Source organism: Eptesicus fuscus, chromosome 1 (genome assembly GCF_027574615.1).
Source record: "Eptesicus fuscus isolate TK198812 chromosome 1, DD_ASM_mEF_20220401, whole genome shotgun sequence".
Taxonomy (NCBI): Eukaryota; Metazoa; Chordata; class Mammalia; order Chiroptera; family Vespertilionidae; genus Eptesicus; species Eptesicus fuscus.
The window spans coordinates 9,120,874-9,144,734 of NC_072473.1; the positions used below are offsets into that span (position 1 = coordinate 9,120,874).

The window sequence follows — 23,861 nt, forward strand, 5'->3', positions numbered from 1 at the left end:
ATGTCTATTACAGTTCTTGGCACACATAGAAGCTCAGTAAATATTCATAGAAAGAATGAATGGACACACACCAGAGAATGCTTTCTGAGATGTCACTTGTCATTCAAATCCTGGTGCTTTCACTGAACTGCAGAAGCCAAACTCTTAGCTTTGATAACTGAACTGAACTGGATGGTGTGCCTGGAAGACTGTCCTCTTTCCTAGCAGTCTTGATGTTGACTGTTGGACTCCAAAATGGCCAAAGCTGTGTGGTTCCCTCACCCTCCTGTGGACACAGCTCTTGGGACAAAGAGGATGGCCTGTTTCCATGACATCTATTAGAACTCCTTGATCTGGTGATGAGGCAGTGAACCCAGGACATTTCCTGAATTCATAGCTTCACAATGGTGGGGTTCAGGGGATCCACTGATAAACTGCTGATCCCATAAATGGCAGGACACAGCAGACACACAAGTATTGGTGATCAAATGGAGTAGAGCAGCTTCCCAATGTGCCTCCCTGATGTACAAACATCTTTCTCTTCCCTATACCCAGCCTTACTTCCCTGCACCCCTATCCTCTGCCCTCCTTTCACCCCTCCACAGAAGTCTCAGATAGTAGCCTGAGCCTGACACACTGCAGCTGTGGGAGGAGGAGACACTTATAATCACTGCAGTCATTCAATGTTCCAAACAGACACCAGCACAGATCATATGATATTTTCGGTAATAATATCTGCTATTTATAGAGTATCTGCTACATGCCAAGCTTTTTACATATATATTTAATTTTTATAAGCATCTTCCCAAGGAGGCATTATTATTTCTCTTTAAGAGAAGAAACTGAGGCTCAGAGCGATTACATAACTGTTTCAGGGCTGATTAGGGAAATAAGTAGTGGGATTGGTTTTCTACCAAGGACTGGCTCTAAACACCATGCACCACACTTCCTCCATGGTTACCTTGTATGGTAACGCAGATTGTGTACTGCACAACTCCAAAGGCATTGTGAATTATGCCTCATGGATTACAGAGTGTACACGACTGTATACAACCACCCGGACTATCTGCTGGGAATAGTATTTGACTTAGGGATACTAGTTGTATCAGTTAGGAATGCATTGCACTGCAGGGAATAGAAAAGCTGAACTCTTGGGACAGGGGTATTAAACAAAACGGTGTTTTAGTTTTTTCACATAGCCAAGATCTAGAGGCAGGTAGCTGCAGAGATTGGTTCAGTGCAGTGGTCGGCAAACTCATTAGTCAACAGAGCGGCAAACTGCGGCTCGTGAGCCGCGGTTTGCTGACCATTGGTTCAGTGGATCAACAATGCTGGTTTTCGTGTCTCACAAATTCCTCATGATTGCAAGATGGCTGCAACAGCTCGAAGCTTCACATCCACTCTCGATTCCAATAATTACAGGCTGTTGTTGTTCCTTGTGATTAAGCCCCTAAAGAAGGTAAGGAGAGGACATCAGTCACATCTGTTCCCTTTGTGTCATGAAAGGTAAACTTTCCCAGTCTTCCATCTATATTTCCCAGAAGATTTCTGCTCATGATTCATTAACCAGAACTGTGTCACAGGGATATCCTTAGCTCTAGATTGGGGGAAAAGTATTTTAAATTTCAGGGCTTTGAAATGAAAGGCAACAAGGGAGAGGAGTTGGAGAGGGAAGTCTGGGCTAACAGTGCCAACTACACCAGTATTTTTAACTTGCTAGTTGGGATTCCTTTAGTCAGACCTGTGGCCAGCAGTGTCCTGTTCTATATTGGCCATGCCAACCCAATAGGACGTTTTTGTCCTCCTGAGCTGAAGCATGGAAGAGAAATCAGAAGGCTGAAGATGCTCTGATATGATTTGTGGCCTCTATGAAATAGTGAGTATAGATCACTGATGATGACATCATTATCATCTGGGAGCCTGTTAGAAATACAGAATCTCACGCTCCAGACTAGACCTATAGGATCAGAATCTGCATGTTAGCAGATGATTCATATGCACATTAGTGTTTGAGAAGTGCTGTTTCTAGAACATGGCCTGAGAACACAGGACTATCTCCCTGGCATCCACCAAAGTTCTCTCAGCTTTCAGCTCTGGGATGATCAACTCATCGCAATTTGCTCAGGAATGTCCCAATTTTAGCACTGATAGTCCCACATCATAGGAAACTCCCTAGTCCTGGGAAAACTACCCTATCAGCTCTCCAGTCACCAGACATTCTCCCTCTGTCTTTACTAGAAGGCAGGAAGCCTAGAAAGCTTCCTTGGAGAGGTCAGGAAAGATAGGAGGTCTTTCCTTTGGGATGTAGGATTGAACAAGGTGTGAGTCAGGACTCATCAGCATAGGAACATGGCAGGGCCCTGTACTCCTGGTGGGAGATCTGGAGATCTGGCAAGGAAATGGTTAAGAACCCTGTGGGTTTTTCATCCAGGTGGTTTGGAGGTATCATTATTGGACTTAATAATACATCAACAGCCAGCGTGAATGGGCTTTGGATTAAAAATCTGGTAACAGTAGCTTAACTCTTTCCTCCTTTCTTCCATCCCTTCATGTAGCTTTCTTCCTTCTGCCAAGAAAACAGAAGAGAAATGCCCAAATCCCACACAGGAAGCACTTGTCATGAGTAGCATTGGTGATTCAGAGTTATTTTTTAGTCCTGCCAGCCAAGAGCAACAGGAATGAGCTGGAGTGATTTGATTTATTAGTGGAAAAAAACAACAACGTTTTCTGACCTTGAACCTCCTCTGAGTCCTCCCCCTTCTGCCTCCCAGCCTCCTTCTTCATGCCCCGGGCAGCCTGTGTGCCTTCCTGGAAACCCCTGTTTGGGGAGCCTAGGGCACAACTGGTTTCTCAGGCCTTACACTCCATTAAGAAATATGTGCCATGGGCCTACTGGAGTGGGAAAGAGAAGACAGGGCATGGCTACTGCAGCCCAGTGACTGGTAGCCACTTGGCAAGTAACAGTGCAATGAACTAGAACGTCAGTATGCTACCTAGAGGAGGGGGCAAGAAATCCAAGAGCAGTTGGGGTGACTTCCTTAAGAACTTTGGTTTGGTCCTTTAGTTTGGCCATTCTTATCATGAGCCTCCTGGCTCATGAGAAATTTGTGGACCTCTCACAAAAAGCTAAGGAGCAATAGTGCTTTCCCCAAGGTCTTGTCAGCTCACTGCAGCCCAGTGTATCTGGATTTTGTCTCCTTCTTAACTGTTTTGCTATTGTATGAGATATGTTTTGGATTCAGGGAAATGGTAGACCCAGGAGCCTTCCTGTAGAATTTGCTGGGGTGCTTCAGACCCTTCTGCTGTCTAGAAGGGCAGCTAAAGGGTATCAGGGTGCACTTCTTCAGTCCAAGCTTCTGTTATTGAGTTTCTACAATGCCTTTTCTCAGGACACTGCACAGAGACAGTTTAAATGTTTCATATTTTCAGACACAGGCCAGAGTTGCAGAGGGATGTCGTTTAAGACGATGGGCAGGAATGACAAGGTGAATGGAAGATAATATGTTAGGTCCCACACGCCACAGCAAAGGCAAACAAGGGCAACACCTGACGAGTCTCACCCCTGGACTGTGGAAGCTCTCTATTGTGCAGAACTAAAAATGACAGCATGGTTGGGCCAATAGGACGAGCCATTGCCTACTGACTGGGATGCAGTAAAATAAATGGCTATCTGATTTTTCTTTTTAAAAAATATTTTTTATTGATTTTAGAAAGAGGGGGGGGAGAGATAGAAATATTGATGAGAGAGAATCATTGGTCGGCTGCCTACTGCATGCCCCCTACTGGGATCGCGGCTGAAACCCCGGCATGTGCCCTGACCAGGAATTGAACTGGTGATCTCTCAGTGCATGGGACGATGTTCAACCAACTGAGCCACACCGCCTAAGGCTGTCTGATTTTTCATTATATTTATTTCTCAAGAGTTTGAAGCCCACCTCAAACAGGAAGATTCCTGTTTCTATTTGCATTACTATAAGGAAAAGATCTGTATAAAGGTCAGTGGCCAAGTTTATAACTGTGATGACCATTAATCTCTTTTAATCAGAAGACCCTTCCTCTAAGGAAGTTCATTGTGTTGGTGTTACAGGGTGCTGTGTGAGGGTGTTTCAGTGAGGGCTGACAGTGGATTATTATATTTCAAACCTTGGTTTGGATTTGTTTCATATTCAGTAGTTCATCTGTCCCTTCACTAGACTATAGTGACAGATTTGAATTCCAAGACATAGGTCTCCATTGTGTGTGGCTGATTGCCTACCTAAGCAAGGCTTCTCACATTGGAGCATGCATCAAATCACCTGGAAAGCTTGACAGTACCCAGATTGCTAGGCCCCACCCTCAGAGATTCAGATTCAGTGACTCTGAGGTGACCTCGAGAGTTGACATTTCTGACAAGCTCCCAAGTGATGTTGCTGCTGCTGGTTTGGGGACCACACTTTGAGCAGCCGTGGTCCAAAAGAGATGCCAAATGCTATTACCATCAGTAGCTGCTCCTTAGCACAGATTGAATATGTCTGGATAAGAAGAGCTCAATGTGATCTCTTTTCCTTTTGAGACTAACTCTTAATTTCCACTTGCCCAATCCTCATTTGAAGGGGAAGTTAAAATACCATCTTGGAGTGTGAAGCAGGAATCTTAGGTGCTAAGGGGTTAGCCTGGCTGTCCTCCATGATACTCCATCTTCCACTCCACCCCACCCCCCAGAGGAACACTGGGGATTTGCGAGTTCCTGCTGGAGCTGCAGTAGCAGGCAAAGCTTGTATCTGGAGTTACACCCAGAGGAGCAGGAACAAACTGGAGGAGAAAATTACATTTGAAATAATTTATTTTCACATGCAGGAGAGAAATCACATTTGGTCTAGATTCATGTAAAGAAAACAGAGATTAGATTTTTAAAAATGTGTTGCTGGCAAGAGAGAAGAGCAGATGGGTTTGGATAAAATACACATTCTGTTGAACCTGGCCTTTAGTCACAGACTGCACGTAAAGGGGTTTTGATTTAAACTATGAAGGAGAATCAAGTCTGGATTTTCTTTTCTTTTAGTTCTTTTGAAATAATTCCTAGGTTTGGACTGAGTGACAGAAACATTTGGACTGCAGGAAAGGTTGTTTCTAGAAGTTTGAACTTTTTAGGTCCACTTTGTAGGCTGATTTAGAAGTCTTATCTGAGGAGAGAGAGGTTATTCTCTTGGGATTTCTGACCAAAGTGTGAAGATCAATATAGGGAAGGCAGTGATGGGAGTCTGGAGTAAGACACCCCAATGCAAAGTGAAGTCCAAACAGCCCATGCAAATGACTACTCCAAAGAATTTCTCTATAGTCCCTCAGTGTCAAAAAGGGTCAATGTCAGGTTTAAACCAATCACAAAAAATGATTAAAGAATCAACCACAGTAACAGCTAATTTTTATTGAGTCTTTACTGCGTACCTGGCTATATGTACACCATCGTATTAAATCCTCACTTAGCTCCATAAAGTAGGTACTATCATTATCTCTATTTTATAGCTGAAGAAAATGGAGAGAAGTAATTTTCTGAAAGCCACATAGCTGTCTGACTTTAATGCCCAGTCCAGGAATAAGTTGAGATAATGATTAGCATCAGTAGCATTATTATTGTAAATAAAGGGCCATAGTTTACATGAATGAAACTTTATTAGGTTGAATCACATGAAAGGGCTATTTTTGTAGATAAAAATGGCCAAATATTGGCACTTTCATACGGTTTACCCAAATAAATGTGCACACGGGTGCACGTGCGTGCACCCCTCCCCAGCCACACACACATATGCTCATTGTCTGGAGAAGGGATAAATTGTGATGTAATCAAATGTTGGAATATGATACAGTTTATATAGAGGTAAACATATACAAAACTACATTTTGTTAAGGGATATATCTATCTATCTATCTATCTATCTATCTATCTATCTATCTATCTATCTATAGGCAGGATTTGGGCCTTGGTTCCTCACTGACTGTTTTTCAAAAGCCACCCTCAGTTTATTGACATATGACACACTCCATAGGGCAGCTTACAATATGGGCAGCCAGATTTATCAGAGTGAGGGTTTTGAGAGACACCGAGATGAGTGACAGTCTTTTATACACTACTTATAGAAGTGATACCTCATCATTTTTGTTGTATTGTATTCATTAGAAGCCACTCACTATATAGGTCCAGCCCACACTCAAAGAGAGGGGATTACACAAGGTTCCCTCAAATTTCCCTTTGACTCCATATTCCTTCCCTGAAAAGATGTCATGGCTGTGTAGTAGTGAGAAACAGTATCTGTGGTGTTGTAACAGGCAGAAATACAAACTTTTCTTTTGCTGTTTCTTTAATCCCAATCCACATGGACCTCTCCTCTTATTTTTGCCAGATTACCCACTTGGGAAGGGTGCAGAGGTGCTATTTCTATCCTACTCCACTGTCTGGGATTCAGAAGAGGGTTCACATAATTATCAAGAGTGTATTGAAATGAAAAGCCTGCCTTGTAGGGCCTTGGCAGGAGGGAGAGCAAAGAGAAGCTCTCTTTCCTGCATAACCAGCAAGAGTCAGTGGGTAGTCACTTTGAGGTCTACACACATGCAAATGTGCATGCGCATGTATATCCTTCTTTCCAAGAGCATGGCTTGGCTTGGTAGGGCTGGATTAGAGCTTGGAGAGCTGCCTATTGCATGGTGCCAACTTGTGGAAAATAAAGAAATGACCCACTCTCAGTGGTGCAGTTTTAATCAGAAATAAAATGCACTGAAGCAGTCAGAAAAGAGACCCCTTGCCTAAAACAGAAAACATGATGTTAACCCCTCCAAAATGGCAAGTAAATATTGAAAAGTTCTTAAGGGGTTGTGAGAGGAAAAATTAGGGAATTAGGGGCACATTTATCTAATGTTGGAGGATGATATGAGGGATCTAAATGTGTGTCGGTCAGGAACAGAATCCTAGTCCAGATGAACTAGGGTCTGAAGTTTCTGGTTTTCATCTTTCCTGATATATGTTCTTAGCCTTTCCCTTAGTATGTGTGTTTGTGTGCATAATGTAGAAAAACTCTGTGCTACTGCCCTGAAAAGGTAGACTTTATAAATGGATTGTTGATGACCATCTTAGTTTGGGTTCTCGAGAAGCAAACCCTGAGACGAAGGCTGATGTGCATGTAGTTTGATAGGTGATGAAAACACCAATAACACTGGTTAGAGAAGGGAGATAGGGAAGAAATGAAGCCATGAAAGGGTTATTAAGTGAATTATCACTGTGAGCAACTGGAGCTGAATTCCAGGTGGGACTCTGGGAGACAATGAAGACTCAGAGTGTTTCCACCTCAGGAGTGAGGAAGCTGTGGTATTTACACGCCAATTCCCAAGAATCATTTATTGAAATGCTTCTGGGTTTTGCTAATTCCCCAGCACTTCTGGCAAAGCCTGCAGATATAGTGGCCTTCCTCAGATATGGGGGAGAAAAGCTAGGCACAGCGATATGAAAGTGGCCTTTGGAATTCACCTGCATTGCACCCAGGTGAGAGGTCTTAGGGATGTCTGCAAGGCACTGATGGTAACTGCAGAGTCACTTTGAAAAGCATGTATATAGATTACTAGGGAGGGTGACTCTCTTGCAGATATGGTCTTTATCAATATTTCTGCCCATTCATAAAATATAGTAAAATATTTGGAATAATAAACAAAAAAGTTTTAAAGAAAGAGAGCTTTTTCGAAACCAGAGGATAATGCTGTAGGTTCTATGGTATATACATTGGTCAAAATTAATCATATTGAACATTTCAAATCTATGCATTTTACTGTATGTAAATTATATCTAAATTTAAAAATAAGCAGGTATGAAATTCCAGATTTTAATACCATTCAGTAGAATCCTAAGTTCCTGCACATTTGGGGTATACTTGCCTGAACCCCCTAAAAGTCTGCCTGCACTGTGGACCAACAGTTGAAACCTTTTCTCTAGAACCTCGGTTAGGAAATGTTGAAATGGGGCACTGGCAAAACAATGCATTGTACTCCAGATAGTGGCTCCCCAATAACAACACAGGCTCCTTCAGTTACTTCTGTGCCATGATTTGTGCCCATGTGGCCCCTCAATAGGTTGGCTTTGTGACTGTGGCATGCATTTTACAGGAGAAAAGGCTAGGGGTTTCATATATGAGACCACAGGCCAAACATCTGTAATGCAGAAAAAACAGAGAGAAAGGGTCTTATCTTACAAATTTAACCCTTATGGTTAAACTAGTTAAGTCCATCTGCCACAGCTGTCATATAGAGAAATAAGGACAAGATGTTTTAGGATGGGACCTCGCTCAGGTTCAATTTCAATGCCTGGCACATAGTGGGCACTCTATAAATGTTTGATGGGCTGAGCAGATTTCATCCAGCTCACAGATATCCCCTGAGACCAGCTTCAGCTGAGAACAGAAAGGGGTGGAGGTAGGAGAAGCATGAATAATGTGGAGGCCATTGGGCCCTTCTCTTTTTTTTTTCTAAATATCCATATCTGGAGCTGAAGAGGTGGGGCCTTCACAGCATAGGGCCTTTCTAATGACTTTTCAATTAATTGACTTGACACTGGTGGGTAGAGCACCAGAGGCTGAAAAAGATGAAAGGCATTGAAGAGGAAAAGGTTTAATGTCACTGCAATTCTGTTCATATTTGGAATGTTTTTTGTTGTTGTTGGCTTTTTTTGAACTTTGTATCTTAACCACTGAATTTCTCTAAATTCAGTCATGCAAGAAAATTTTTGTCATTCTCTGGGATTGGTTGATAATGAGGGGTTGAAGGGAAAGCCAAGATGGAAGGGCCATGTGTGATTTCTGTGGGTGGCAAGTGTGTGATTATGGGTAGGGGCAGATAAAGAAAGGTACACAAGGAGGGGTAGATGGTGATGGTGGTTTCTAGGTATGAGTCACATTTTCTGAGCAGTGGTGTGCTTATTCTACAGTTTGGCATAGATGTGTGTTTTCCAACAGTTTGTGTTCTTCTGAATTCAATGTCTTCTTACTGTGTTTGATCCTAATGCTAATCTAGTTATGTTTACTGGTACTACCTGACCATTTAGATATACATACACACCTACATATCCTATTGATGCAAAATTTAAATAATCAGAAAACTCAAAGAAGTATACTGATATTGCAAATATGTAATGCATAGAATTTTAGAAGTAGACAGAACCCTACAAAGTAATTGTGTTGTTTCCTGTTAAAGATGAGAAAATAGTGTCTTGGGCATGGGAATTGACCTTTTATTCACCTAAACTAGGGTTTTTAACTTTGATACCTCTGACATTTAGAGTCAAATTAATTCTCTGCTGTGGTGGGCTATCTTGGGAATGGATGTTTAGTAGCATCCTTGGCCTCTAACCACTAGATGCCAGTATCACCTCCCCCGAGTTGCTACATTAATATCTCCCAACATTGCTAATATACCCTGAGGGACAAAATCACCCCTGATTCAGAATGACTGGCCTAGATAGAGGCCTTAGTGGATCCTAGAATCCAACTTGCCATGCTCTGTTCAATTTGGGAGTTTCAAATGATGGCTCTTATATGTCTTCAGAATTACGTACAAATATTTAAATGGAATAATTCCATGTGTGGTATGCATAAGATAATTGGAAATTTTCAAAGATATTTGTCTTACCCGGGCACTCCATTCTCTAACAGTTCTAAATCAGATGGATTTTTTTCAGCATGTGTTAAGTTAGAGCATATGAAATTGCCCTTTTTTGTGTGTGGCCCAAATGGTCAAATATCAGCAGTCTTCATGGTTCAACATAAACACACAGACTTTAAGAGATATGTCCTGAACACCTTTTGAAACTCCTGAATTCTTGAATGTGGAAATGTTTGTTTAGGCTTGTGATTCTTCTTAGTCACATTTTCTAAGGCGAATCCAATGTTTTCCGTGCAGAGCTTCAAACCACAAGCTAACCACATTGCAAAATTCCCCTCAAAATTTCCCTTTCACCCTGTGGTCAATTAAATATGGCCACAAATTCTTTGCAGTGATTCCCATTAAGGGGTGGAGTCTGTTCTCCACCCTGTTGATTCTGGGCTGAACTTGTGACTTGCTTTGAGCAACAGAATGTGGAGGAAGTGGTGTTTTTCAGTTCCAGAGTCTAGACATTTAAGAGGTTTTGCAGCTTCCACCTTGGCCTCTTGGCCACTGTCTTGAGACTGCCATGTAAGAAAGCTGATGTAGTTTACTTGAGGATGAGTGGCCGTGTGGAGGAGACCCATGGCACCCACTAATTGCCAATGTCACCAACAAGACATGTAAATAGAGCCATCTTGGACTTTCTAGTCCACAGACCCTCCAGCTAAATCCAGTCAAATAAGTGAGACTAGGTGAAACCAGAACTATTCAGTGGATCCATATTGTTATAATAAATAATAAATCATTGCTTGAAGCCACTAAGTTTTGGGGTAGCTTGTTATACAGCAGTAGATAACTGATACACAGCTATTGTAAGTTTTATGGGTTTTAACAATATTATTAGAGTGTAACTTCTAATAGAGAGCAGCAAAGCCATGCTACCCTGGACTGCTGGCTGATTGGCTGGCATCACTCACTAGCACAATGTCTCAGGCCCTCACACCAGTATACCAGTAGGCACCATTAAATCACATTCTTCAGGAAAATTGATGATTTCTATATTTGGAAGCTATAAAAAGGGATTATCAACTTAAGAGTAAAAGCTACAAGGCTAAGTGTCTTCTCTACAGAATGATTACCTACCTAACATCTGTATGTACTGGATGCCTCATATTATGTTCCTGCATATATACTACACACCAATGTCACATATAAACATCCAGTTTAACCATGCTCAGTTTAACCATGATCTATCCCCTAGGAATGGGTATGTGATTGAAAATATTTAAAGCAAGCCTCCATTTCCCACTGTCATAGTTTGAAAGAAGGTATTTCAAACCAAGAATTTCCTCATAAATGGTGGGCATTAATTGACTTTTTGTCTTAATGCTTTCATTGGATATCTATTTTTATCTATAGCAGATGCCTTAGGAAGCCCTTTCTTTATTATCTAAGGAATGCCATAGTTAGCACTCATGATAAAAATGATCTGTGAATTATTTAATGTTGTACATACCAGCCCCTACTGGTCTTTACCTACATGAGAGAAATTCTGTCTTTCTTTTTGCAGTGGTTCTCAACCTTTCTAATGCCGCGACCCTTTAATACAGTTCCTCATGTTGTGGTGACCCCCAACCATAAAATTATTTTTGTTACTACTTCATAACTGTAATTTTGCTACTGTTATGAATCGTAATGCAAATATCTGTGTTTTCCGATGGTCTTAGGCTCTACAGCAGCGGTTCTCAACCTGTGGGTCGCGAACCGCTACCAGGGTTGCCTAAACACAGATATTTACATTACGATTCATTAACACCAGCAAGATTACAGTTATGAAGTAGCAACGAAAATAATTTTATGGTTGGGGGTCACCACAACATGAGGAACTGTATTAAAGGGTCACAGCATTAGAAAGGTTGAGAACCACTGGCTTAGGGCATCCCCAGCACATAGACAGGGTTTTGTTCCTGGTTTTTCCTCAATAAATTTGTTGATGAATGAATGAATGCATGCATGCATGCATTATAGAAGGTGAGAGCTGGAGAAGAGCTTAAAATTCATTACCTTCTTTCTCCTGTTCTGCTTGATGAGTGAGGACACTGAGATTAAGACAGGATTAGCATTTTTTTTTTAATTCCAGGGTTTTATTCATTTCAAAAGCTACTTGACACACCTGATTACCTGATCTGTCACAGCTTGTGATTATGGGAGAGGAAGCATTGAGGATTCCTTCTTGGGCTCAATGGGATACACTGAGCATCCATGACTTTGGGCTGGCTTTCTGGCATTGAGAGCAGGTTTATGCCCACGGTGCTTGGCCCTATGACTTATTGAGGGGCTCCCAGGCCCACCTGGGCACTGAGCGGGCACCAGATATACCTCTCAGAGTTACATTATTATTACTGTCCATCTGCCTTTCAAGCCAAGTCCTTATGTGAAAGCAAAATAGCCTTTTCTGATATGAAGCTAATAATAGTCCTCATCTTGATTCTACTTAACACTGAACTGAAGATTTGGCCTCTGGGGTGAGGCTTATAGTTAATTCATTTACTTTAAAAATAATTACAGAAGCCATGAAAGAAATGTCCCAATGCGCAGGCCATGAGTGGTCTGATTCTCAGCATTTCTCAGTAACCAGCTATGTGCTGGGTGCTTGAAAGAATGAGAATGTGGCAACTCTGTTTGAAGCTTTGGGTAAAGGGTGAAGCTGCACTGGAATTAATCTGCAGTCACTCTGGTTAGGAGTAGCCATGCTTATCCCCCCGCCACCCGCTCTCTTAATTTTCTGTGGTGACCTAAATGAGAAAGACAGTTGGTTTCCTTCCCCTTCAGCTCAGTCCCCTACACAGAAAAACAGGCTGCATCCCTGGCAGACTGCACTGGGGTTATTTGCTGTCTAATCTACTCAAGAATGATCTATAGCTTTGAACGAAAAAATAAATAAGCAAGCAAAGTCCACCCCTGCCCTTTGTCTAAGAGGAAATGGATGGGTTCCCTGGCTGCCACCTCCTCCATGTTGCCATTCCCCTGAGTCCCAGGGAGTGAATAGCCAGTGAAGACAATAAATTGTTTCTAGTTGTATGTGTTTATATGTGTGTGCATGTGCATGTGTGTGTGTGTGTGTGTGTGTGTGTGTGTGTGTGTGAAAGAGAGAGAGAGAGAGAACAAGAGACAGAAGAAAGAGAAAGGGAGAGAGAGAGGGAATGAGAATGGGGAAGATGAAAGAAGAGGGAGAAGGAGGGAGGATAAAGAAGGGAGAGAGAAGAAATAGTGAGAGAGTAAAAGAGAATAGCTTAAAAGAAGGCAGAGTAGTGATTCAAATGGTTATTTCAAAACGTGAATAAAGCTAATTTTTAATATTGTTTAAAGTATTACATATGTCTCCTTTCCCCCAGGTGACCCCCATGGCCATTCCCACCCTCCAGGACAAGCCCCCACAACCTCAGTGTCTGTGTCCATTGGTTATGCTAATATGCAGGCATACAAGTCCTTTGGTTGATCTCTTACCACACCACCTCCCCTGCCTCCTCTCTGAGGTTGGATAGTCTGTTCAGTGTTTCTTTGTCTCTGGATCTATTTTTGTTCATCAGTATGTGTTTTTAATTATATCTCACATATGATTGAGATCATGTGCTATTTATCTTTCTCTGACTGGCTTATTTGGCTTAGCATAATGCTCTCCAGGCCCATCCATGCTGTTGCAAATGGTAAGAATTGCTTCTTTTTATAGCAGTGTAGTATTCCAGTGTGTAGATGTACCGCAGTTTTTTAATCCACTCATCTGCTGATGGGCACTTACACTGCTTCCAAATCTTAGCTATTGTAAATTGTGCTTCTATGAACATAGGGATGCATATGTCCTTTCTGATTCGTGTTTCTGATTTCTTGGGATATATTCCTAGAAGTGAGATTACTGGGTCAAATGGGAGTTCCCTTTTTAATTTTTTGAGGATACTCCATACTGTTTTCCACAGTTGCTGCACCAGTCTGCATTCCCACCAGTAGTGCAAGAGGGTTCCTTTTTCTCCACATCCTCGCCAGCACTTGTCATTTGTTGATTTGTTGATAGCCATTCTGACAGGTGTGAGATGGTACCTCATTGTAGTTTTGATTTGCATTTCTTAGATGATTAGTGAATTTGAGCATGTTTTCATATATCTCTTGGCCTTATATATGTCCTCTTTCAAAAAGTTCAACCGTTCGACAGGTAGCTATGACATGCACTGACCACCAGACGGCAGATGCTCAACACACAGGCATAGAAATATGGAACAGATTGATGAATCCCAGAGGGAAGAGGGGAGGGTGAGGGTGGGAAGAAATTAACCAAAGATCTTATATGCATACTAGAGGCCTGGTACACCTGTGGGGTTCCTCAGCCTGGTCTGTGGGGATTGTGCCAAAATCAGTAGTCTGACATCCCCTGAGGGGAGCCAGATTGCGAGTGGGTGCAGGCCAGGCCGAGGGACCCCACCAGTGCATGAATCTGTGCACTGGGCCTCTAGTTGGTGTATAAAACAGCCATAGATTTCTGGGTGTTAATTTTGTAACCTGCTACATTGCCAAATTCATTTATTAAGTTGAATAGTTTTTTTTTTTATGGAGTCTTTAGGGTTTTCTATGTACAATATCATGTCATCTGTGAATAATGACAGTTTTACTTCTTTTCCAATTTGGATGCCTTTTATTTCTTCTTCTTGTCTGATAGCAATGGTTAGCACTTCCAGTATTATGTTGAACAGGAGTGGTGAAAGTGGGCATCCCTGTCTTGTTCCTGTTTTTAGGGGAAATGGTTTAAGTTTTTACCATTGAGTATGATGTTGGCTGTAGGTTTATCATATAAGGCTTTTATTATGTTGAGGTATGATCTCTATTCCCATTTTGCTGAGAGTTTTTTTTTTTCAAGAAAGGGTGTTGGATTTTGTCAAATGCTTTTTCTGCCTCAATTGGTATGATGATGTGATTTTTGTCTCTCAGTTTGTTTATGTGATGTATCACATTTATTGATTTGTGAATATTGTACCATCCCCTGAATAAATCCCACTTGGTCGTGGTGTATGATCTTTCTAATGTAATGCTGGATCCAATTTGCTAGAATTTTGTTGAGGATTTTAGCATCTATGTTCATCAGAGATATTGGCCTATAGTTCTCTTTTTTTGTTGTGTCTTTATCTGCTTTTGGAATTAGTGTAATGCTGGCTTCATAGAATGAGCTTGGAAGTGTGCCTTCCTTTTGACATTTTTGGAATAGTCTGAAGAGGATAGATTTTAGTTCTTCTTTGAATGTTTGGTATAACTCCCCTGTAAAGCCGTTCCAACTAGGGCTTTTGTTTGATGGAAGATTTTTTTATTACTGCTTCAATTTCATTGGTAGTTATCAGTGCATTCAGGTTTTTTTGATTCTTCATGATTGAGTTTTGGAAGCTTGTATTTTTCTAAGAATATGTCCATTTCATCTAGGTTGTCCAGTTTGTTGGAATAGAGTTGTTCGTAGTACTATTTTACAAACCTTTATATTTCTATGGGGTCTGTTGTTACTTCACCTCTTTCATTTCTGATTTTGTTTATTTGGGTCTTCTCTCTTTACTTCTTGGTGAGTCTGGCTAGAGGTTCATCAATCTTGTTTATCCTTTCAAAGAACCAGCTCTTGGTTTTATTGATCTTTTGTATTTTTTTTTGTCTCTATGTCATTTATTTCTATTCTGATCATTATTATTTCCTTCCTTCTGCTTATTCTGGGTTTTTCATGTTGCTCTCTTTCTAATTCTTTAAGCTGTAGGGTTAGATAATTTATTACCATTTTTTTCTTGTTTTTTGAAGAAGGCCTGTAGCACTATTATAAACTTCCCTCTCAAGACTGCTTTCACTGTGGATTATGGATTGTTGTGTTCTCACTGTTGTTTGTTACTAGGATGCTTTTTATTTCTTCTTTGATCTCTTTGGTAACCCAATCATTGTTTAGTAGCATGCTATTTAGCCTCCAAGTGTTTTTTTTTTATTTTCATTGTTTTTATTGTAGTTGATTTCTAATATTATGCCATTTTGATCTGAGAAGATGCTTGATATGATTTCTATCTTCTTGAATTTGAAGAGACTTTGCCTGTGTCCCAATATGTGGTCTATCTTTGAAAATTTCCCATGTGCACTTGAGAAGAATGTATATTCTGGAGCTTTGGGGTGAAATGTTCTGAAGATGTCAACTAAGTCCATCTGATCTAGTGAGTTATTTAGGATTGATTTTTTTTGTTTGTTTTGAGGATTTATCCAGTGGTGTCAATGGGGTATTAAAATACCCTACTATGACTATATTGCTGTTGATCTCTCCCTTGATATTCCCCAGAAGTATTTTTTTATGTATTTGTTGCTCCTGTATTGGGTGCATATATGTTTATCAGAGTTATATCTTCTTGTTGAACTGCTCCCTTTAGTATTTGAAGTGGCCTTCCTTATCTCTTGTTATGGCCTTTACTTTGAGGTTTATTTTGTCAGATATAAGTATTGCTACCCCAGCTTTTTATTCATTTCCATTTGCCTGAAAAATTTTTTTCCATCCCTTCACAATCAGTCTGTGTGAGTCCTTTGTTTGGAGGTGGGTCTCTTGTAGACAGCAGATATATGGGTCATGTTTTCTTATCATCCATTCAGTTACCTGATGTCTTTTGATTGGAGCATTTAATCCATTTACATTTAAACAGCCTCGATTTGAAAGAAAAGGAAGAATCACCAGAAAAGGAAGTAAATGAAATGGAGGTAAGCAATTTGTCAAAGAAAGAATTCAGAGCAATGGTCATAAGGACACTGAAAATGATGGAAGACAAATTCAATATGTGTAATAATCAAGAGGAAATGAAGAAGAACCAGGAGGGAATGAAGAATGACATAGCTGCAATAAATAATACAAGGGAAAATATTAACAGTAGACTAGAAGAAGCTGAGGACCACATCAGCGAGCTAGAAGACAAGGTAGGAAAAACACCTAAACAGAGCAGCAACTGGAAAAAAAAACTTAAAAATCAGGAGGAGAGCCTAGGGAGCTTTGGGACAACACGAAATGAAACAACATCTGCATAATAAGGGTCCCAGAAGGAGAGGAAACTGGGCAAGGAATAGAAAACCTATTTGACCAAATAATGACAGAAAACTTCCCTGATATTGGGAAGAAAAAAACTCACACAAGTTCAAGAAGCACACAGAGTCCCAAACAAGATGAACCCAAAAAGACTGACACCAAGACACATCATAATTAAATTGGCAAACACCAATGACAAAGTAAGAATCTTAAAGGCTGCCAGAGTGAGACAAAAAGATACCTATAAGGGATCTCCCATCAGATATCAACTGATTTCTCAACAGAAACACATCAGGCCAGAAGGGAATGGAATGAAATATACAAAGTCAAACAAAGCAAGGGACTGAATCCAAGAATACTATACCCAGCAAGGCTATCATTCAAAATAGAAGGTAAAATCAGGAGTTTCACAGACAAAAAAGGGCTAAGGGAGTTTATTACCACCAAGCTATCAATGCAACAAATGCTAAAGGGACTGCTGTTAAAAGAAGAAATAGGAAGGGAAGAAGAACACAGGCATAAGGAATAAAAATGGCAACAAACAAGTACCTTTTCTGGTGATTCCTCCTTTTCTTTCAAATTGGGGCTACTTCTTTGTCTCCCCATTTTTGTTACTCTCAGGGTGTCTGGTTATGTGGCTCACGCTCTACCACGTTGACCAAAAGGCACAAAATACAACTCACCAAGACACAACACAGACGACACAAAACATGAATGTATTCATGACACCAATAACCCCAATAAAAGTGACCACCAGAGAAAAGAGAGCAAAGATGATATTGAGAAAAGGAATAAAGGTAAGAGAGAAAAGAAAAGGAAGCAAAAAGAAGGGGGAAAGTATACATATATGGAGAGAAAACTCCACAAAACAAACTAACCAAAAAAAAAAAAATGCAAACAACAAACACACAGAAAAAAAGGGGGCACTGAATCTGAAGGGTCAGAGTTTATTTCCAGAAAGTAAGGTAAAGGAATTGAATGAATGGGGAATGTCCACGGTTCAGTATAGGGGAGGTAGAAAGAGAATGAGTGGATAAGGAGAAAAGTAAAAAACAAAATAATCAATAAAATAAAAAGACAAAAAATTCCCCTTTCTTTTATCTGTCTATCTATCTATGTATCTACATAGTCATCTATTTTTGGAAAAGGAGAATAGAGTAGAGAGCAAAAAAATTTACACAAGCATCTATTTCTGAGTGAAACTGATTAAGCAATTGGGAGAAGAAGAGAACAAGAGAGGAGAGGAAAAGCAAAAGCATAAAAAATTGGCTAGCAAAGAAAAAGAGAAGAGTCATGGACTTGGAGAAGGGGAGAAGAAATTAGATATATGAGTAAGCCAAGAGGTACTACTATAATAGTAATGTGTCAATAAAGCAGATAAAGAAGATCAATTTTTAATAAGGGGTAAAAAGAAAGGAGCGAAACTAAAGCAGGAACAGAAGAAGAGAAACAGGATGAAAAAGGGATAATTGAGGAAGAAAACATTGGCAAAAAATAAGATAAAGTAAAATAATAAAATAAAAAATAGAATGAAGAACACTAATCCAAAGAAAAGGTTTTAAAAAAAAAGCCTATATAATAAAAGCCTAATATGCTAAGTGTCCGACCATTCATTTGACTGTTCGACCAGTCGCTATGACTTGCACTGACCACCAGGGGGGAGATGCTCTGACTGGTAGGTTACCTTGTGGCTGGGGTCCGGCTGATAGGGACTGGGTGAGATGGGCTGGACACACCCGGGAGTCCTCCAGTAGTCCCTCCCCATCCCCGATGGTGCACTGGTGGGGTCCCTCAGCCTGGCCTGCACCCTCTAGCAATCCAGGACCCCTTGGGGGATGTTGGAGAGCCAGTTTCAGCCCGATCCCTGCAGGCCTGGCCAAGGGACTCCACTGGACCTCTAGTAATAATAATAAAATAAAATAAAAAAAAGAAAAACATTTCTTAAGTAGAACATAAAAAATTAAAAAGTGAAGTAGTGAATTGTCATTCACTTCAGCTGAGTTTTAATGTCCCATGGGGGATGGTTTAAGACCCCTTCTACTGTTCTGTCTGCCACTTCTCTGTTTTCTGTTAGGTAGTCAGCACTGTGTTGAAGTTCCCAGCGATCCACCACTCCTCTGTGTCTGTCTCTACAGCCTTTGTTTCAGGCAGGTGAGACCAATCTGCCCACTTTGTTTGTCTGCCGGCTTTCAGTTGTATTTACACAAGCATCTATTTCTGACATGGGCACTACGTGAGGGTGTTGTGTATTAGTTTCCAGGACCAAATGGCCCCTCATCCCAGTCCTCGAGGATTCCCTGGGGGTATTTAAATTCCTCATTTCTCTGCAGAGCTTGAGGCTGGGTGCAATTGTGCTAGTTGCCCTGCAGGTGCTGCTGGGGCGGGGTGGGGAGGGGCTGGCTTTTCAGGAGAAAAATGGCTATTTAGGGTTAGAGGGACTGGAATGTCCCAGTGCTGGATTCCTGGTCGCCTCTTCCTTGCTCCTCCCCAGGCTCCACAAAACTGCACCTCCCACCTGCATTGCGGCATCAGTGAGTGTTTGTAATTATGTACTGGGTTTATCGAGTAAAAGCAAGGAAAATATAAAGGCAGAGCAACCGCTCCGCTGCGCGTTTCTCTTCCCCAGCACTGTGCAACCAGTGAGGGTCTTCAGGCTTTTTTTCTGGGTGCAGCCTCCTATGGCTGTGGACTTAGATATAGATTCCCTGGCTGTCAGCAGCCCTGTGGACCCCCTTCCACAGTCGAGTGTTATGCGTGTCTCCAAGGGATACGGACTTAGTGCAGGGCAGTTTCCTTCTGATACTCTCGTCCCAGTAGTCAGGAGTCTCTCTATCCAGCCCAAATCCCCGATCCTACTGTTCTCTAGGCATCCTCTGTCCTTTCTGGCCACAGAGTGTCTCACCAGCTGTGTTTAATTCACCAATTCCAGGTGGATGTTATTCGATTTAGTTGTTTCCTCTATCTGCTCCACGAGAAGGCATGGGACATGTCTGCCTATTCGGTCGCCATTTTGTCTCCCCCTGGAAAAACTTTTTAGGAGTCCACAGCCAGGAGGGATGGAGTCTCAGTGCTCGTGGGTTCACAGCCAAGGCAGCAGGTCCCTGGCTGGTATGGCTGTAGGGTCCCGGGTGGTGTCTGGTCTGAGGACACCCTGGGTGGACCTGAGGCTGGGCTCCCGGTCACAGCAGCTTTCCCCTTCAAGATGATGCGGCCTTTCTTGAATAAAGCTGTTTTTAATAAAATACTTTTCTTTCCTTAATTTCCCCTTCTTGTCTTTCCAGATATAGTTCTAAGTACCCCTTTCCCCAGTCTTACTATCTAACTCTAAAATATATTGAAGATGTACCAGCATAAGCCTCAGATAATTTCCCCTCCAAGATAGTAAATAAATTAAGCATTTCCATGCATCTCTATTGCACTGTCATGTGGTTACAAAGGTCAAGGAGACAGGATCCTACCTTCCTAGCATCTTGGTCAACTTACATGAAAACCATTGACTTGTTGCTGGACTTATCAGAGAGAACTGTCCATGTCTCAACCCATCCAATCTGAGATTGTCATCTGGGCAAGCTGTCCATCTAGAAAGCAGTCCCAGAGAAAGCCTTCACCCTCCATGGAAGCTGGATGAAATGTTGTACTTGTGCAATAAAGAGCCCAGATGTTTTACTATATGTATTATCACTATTTATTAGAATAAAAACTAAGTGAGGTGTTATATATCAAGCATGTGGCACATAGTAAGTGATCAGGAAATATTAATTACTATTATCTGAGCCACAATAATAATTGCCAACTTTTTATCACTACGAGATGGGCACTTTTCTAAGCAAATCTTCAAACAACCCTGTGAGGTAGGCACTATTTCATTATCTTTTAACAAATGGGGAACTAAGGCACAGAATAGCCCCAGTTCTCAGGACCTAGACATGAGGATCTTTTTTAACATATGGCACCCACCCGACATGAGAAGAGACAGTGACAACAAGGGCAGAAGAGAATTCACTAATATCCTCCTTTGTTCCATCTCTAGAACCACTGCTCAAGACCAGGTCACCATCTCCTCTTGTCTGGTCCACAGCAGTCACATCCTCTCTAGACTTCCTATATCCACTATTAATTGCTATAGTCCATTCTTCACACAACCATCAAAATAATCCTTTAACTCATGGGCCACACAATGATATGTCCCTCTAAGAACTCTTCATTCTCTTCCACTGCACTTAGAATGAAATCCACACATGTATGACCTGGCAAACTGTCAATTTCTCCAGTTTCATATTCCCCCCTCATTGGAAATGAAGATGACCTCTGGAGATGCCAGCAATCTGGAACCTCCATGCTTCATATTCCTAAGGTTACTGACACTCCACTATTTAAATTTTAAGTTGAATCTTCTTCATTTTGATTAGGTTAAATACCTCTTACATTATGTGACTAAATCAGGCAATGGAATATGATATCTTAAAAAGGCTTAGATTAAAACAGGCCCAGTATTCCCATGCCACACCGACCTGTCACCAGTTTTTAAAAACATGCAAGCTCTTTCTTATGTCAGAGCATTCATACATGCACTTCCCTCTGCTCGTATCTCCATCCTCCATCCTTCAAAGTTCTGCTCAAATTTCAGTACCCTCTCTATCCCCATTTTCTATATCTCAACACCCTTTTTTTTATCCTTCATTGATCTCACAACTGAGAAGTATTTTCATTTGTTTTATGTCCTTGCTTTCTCTCTACTTCCCCCCACTAAACTAGAAGCTCTTTAAAAGCAACAGTCATGTCCATATTGTTTGCTATTGTATCCCTAGCACTTCAAACAGGCTCATGGTAGGTGTGTAATAAATAGTGTTTGATACATGAATGGCTGGTGTATCTGGAATGTATGGATTGTGATATTTGGAGACATGACAGACTATGGCTTGGGATCACGTTGCCTTACTTCCCTGGCTGCAAGTTTTATTTGTATACTATTGTCTGCAATCTTGTGCTACAGATCTGAGCACGGGCCTGTCTCATTCCAGAGAGTTGTGACCTCATTGAAATTTCAATGCAAAGAAGACACAGATCCATTTTGCACACAAAGAAAAGATGGTGTCTGTTACAATTGGTTTTCTTGGCTTTCTTGGAAGATACAGAATGAAAGGTAGAAGGATATTAGATGTTCAGTAGTTCTCTTATTGTTCAGAATATCCAGGAAATTCTATTCCCTAAATAGCACTTATAGAATACCTAAATGCTGCTTCCTTGCTATTCTCAGCCACCTGAAATAGTTGAATCTAAGTCCCATAGCATAGTCAATCATGTATATATTCACCCTCAAATAATTTAATATTACAGAATGTGAACCAATATGCTAATTAAGTGTGCATTTAAGAACTTAACTTTGCACCATTGGAAGTTAATTTCTCCTTTATATTACTAGAGACATTCTCTGACAAAGATAAGGAGGTGGATAGATTTTGGTCTTTTTTCACCTTTCAGGCATTCCTTGGATTTTTCTCAGAAAGGTTGGTATAAGGCAAATCTCATTTTTTCTTTTCCCCCCACCTTTGTCTTGGCCAAAGGGTGAACTATGGGAAGATCGCATGGGTGGTGTTCTAAACAACTTTCCCTTGATTGAATAACCCTTCTCCCAAGGGCTACTTGTGCGGTTTAAATTACTTAAAAAACAAAACAAACAATCCAGGGTAAGAGAATCAGTTTGAACAAATAAAAGGTTACCAACAGACTTGCCCTGTACAGCTGGAAAAGATGTGAAAAGCAGAGGCTCCAAGTGCCAAAGAGGATAAATAAACGTGTCAAAAGTGCCATTAAGAAAACACATCTGCACACTGTCAGCAGTGAGGATAAACACACGATTATTTTCCCTTTCACAAGGAGCAATGATGGGGAAAGGCGACTTGATGGACCCCATCCAGGTCTGTTCAATTTACATCATCTTAAGGTTGAGGGATGGGCACTTATCCAGCCTTGATGCATTCCCAGAATCTATCATCAGAAGGAAATCTTCAAAGAAAACAAATACTATATTCATTCTCCTCCCAGCTTACAGATAGGAGAACAAACAAGGAAAGAAAGAGAGGTTATCTGGTAGACCTTAGTTGCCCAAGATTGGGGTTTTGGACTCGACATTCTTCTCTGGCTTTCATTTTTATCCTAATTACCATGCCAGTGGGAAGAACAAATGAAACTGACATGAATATTCCTTATAGCTGTTGAGCATTTGCCTCTGTTTCTTCCCTTAGCCATAAACCTCAAATTCCCAAGGTCCATCAGTGTTTCCAGTTTCTCAGTAAGTAGTTTTATAAGTTTTTATGAATCATAATCAGAACTCATGAATGATAAGTAAGAGCCTAGATTATTATGATGGATCCATTAAATTTCTCATGGACCTAACTTGAGAAAAGGTTGTGATAGATACACAAAGAAATGAAGATGACCTCTGGAGATGCCAGCAATCTGGACCCTCCATGCTTCAAGTTCCTAAGGTTACTGACACTCCACTATTTAAATTTTAAGTTTAATCTTCTTCATTTTGATTAGATTAAATACCTCTTACATTATGTGACTAAATCAGGCAATGAAATATGATGAGTATCTTAAACAGGCTTAGATTAAAACATCTATATGCTGTTAGTTACCCAAATTTCAAAATTTGGTCTAAAGTGAATTAAATATAATTCTAACCTCAATTTTTCATAATAATACAAAGTCGCCCCCAAATTGCCAACACCTCAGAAGTCACTCACATTTGACATTGGAAGGTGTTCCTGGTTTATTAGCTGACATGCTGAAAGTTGGCTTCAAATACCATAATGTAGAAATGCAGGAATTCACTCAGGTGGAGTTAGAAACCTATCTACATTTTCCTTATCCTAGCTTCTCTCTCTTCCTCTAGCTTCTCTACAACATTAAACTCTTTCCATGTCCTCATCTCTGAAAAGGGGTGGGAGTGGAGGGTTAAATTCAAGTATTTCTAAGACTCTTGCAGTATTACAGTTCTGCAATTTAATGTAATATACATGTCCTGATATAACTTTCAGCTCTTCATTCATTTAACAAACTTGTTAGAGCACAAATTAAGTGCTATTGTGCTATTCACAAAAGATTTTAAAAATTGAATGAGATACCATTTTTAGCCTAGAAATGACATAATATGTCTGCTAAATATACAATAAGCACTTCATAAATGCTTTTGAAGGAGTACAAAGTTGAG

At 40.7% G+C, this 23,861-nt stretch overlaps 1 protein-coding gene across 2 annotated transcripts in view; it reads left to right on the forward strand.

Annotated features, from left to right (window-relative positions):
- Positions 1-23,861, forward strand: part of NHS (NHS actin remodeling regulator) — a 365,870-nt gene that overhangs the window by 170,488 nt on the left and 171,521 nt on the right. The window lies entirely within an intron of this gene.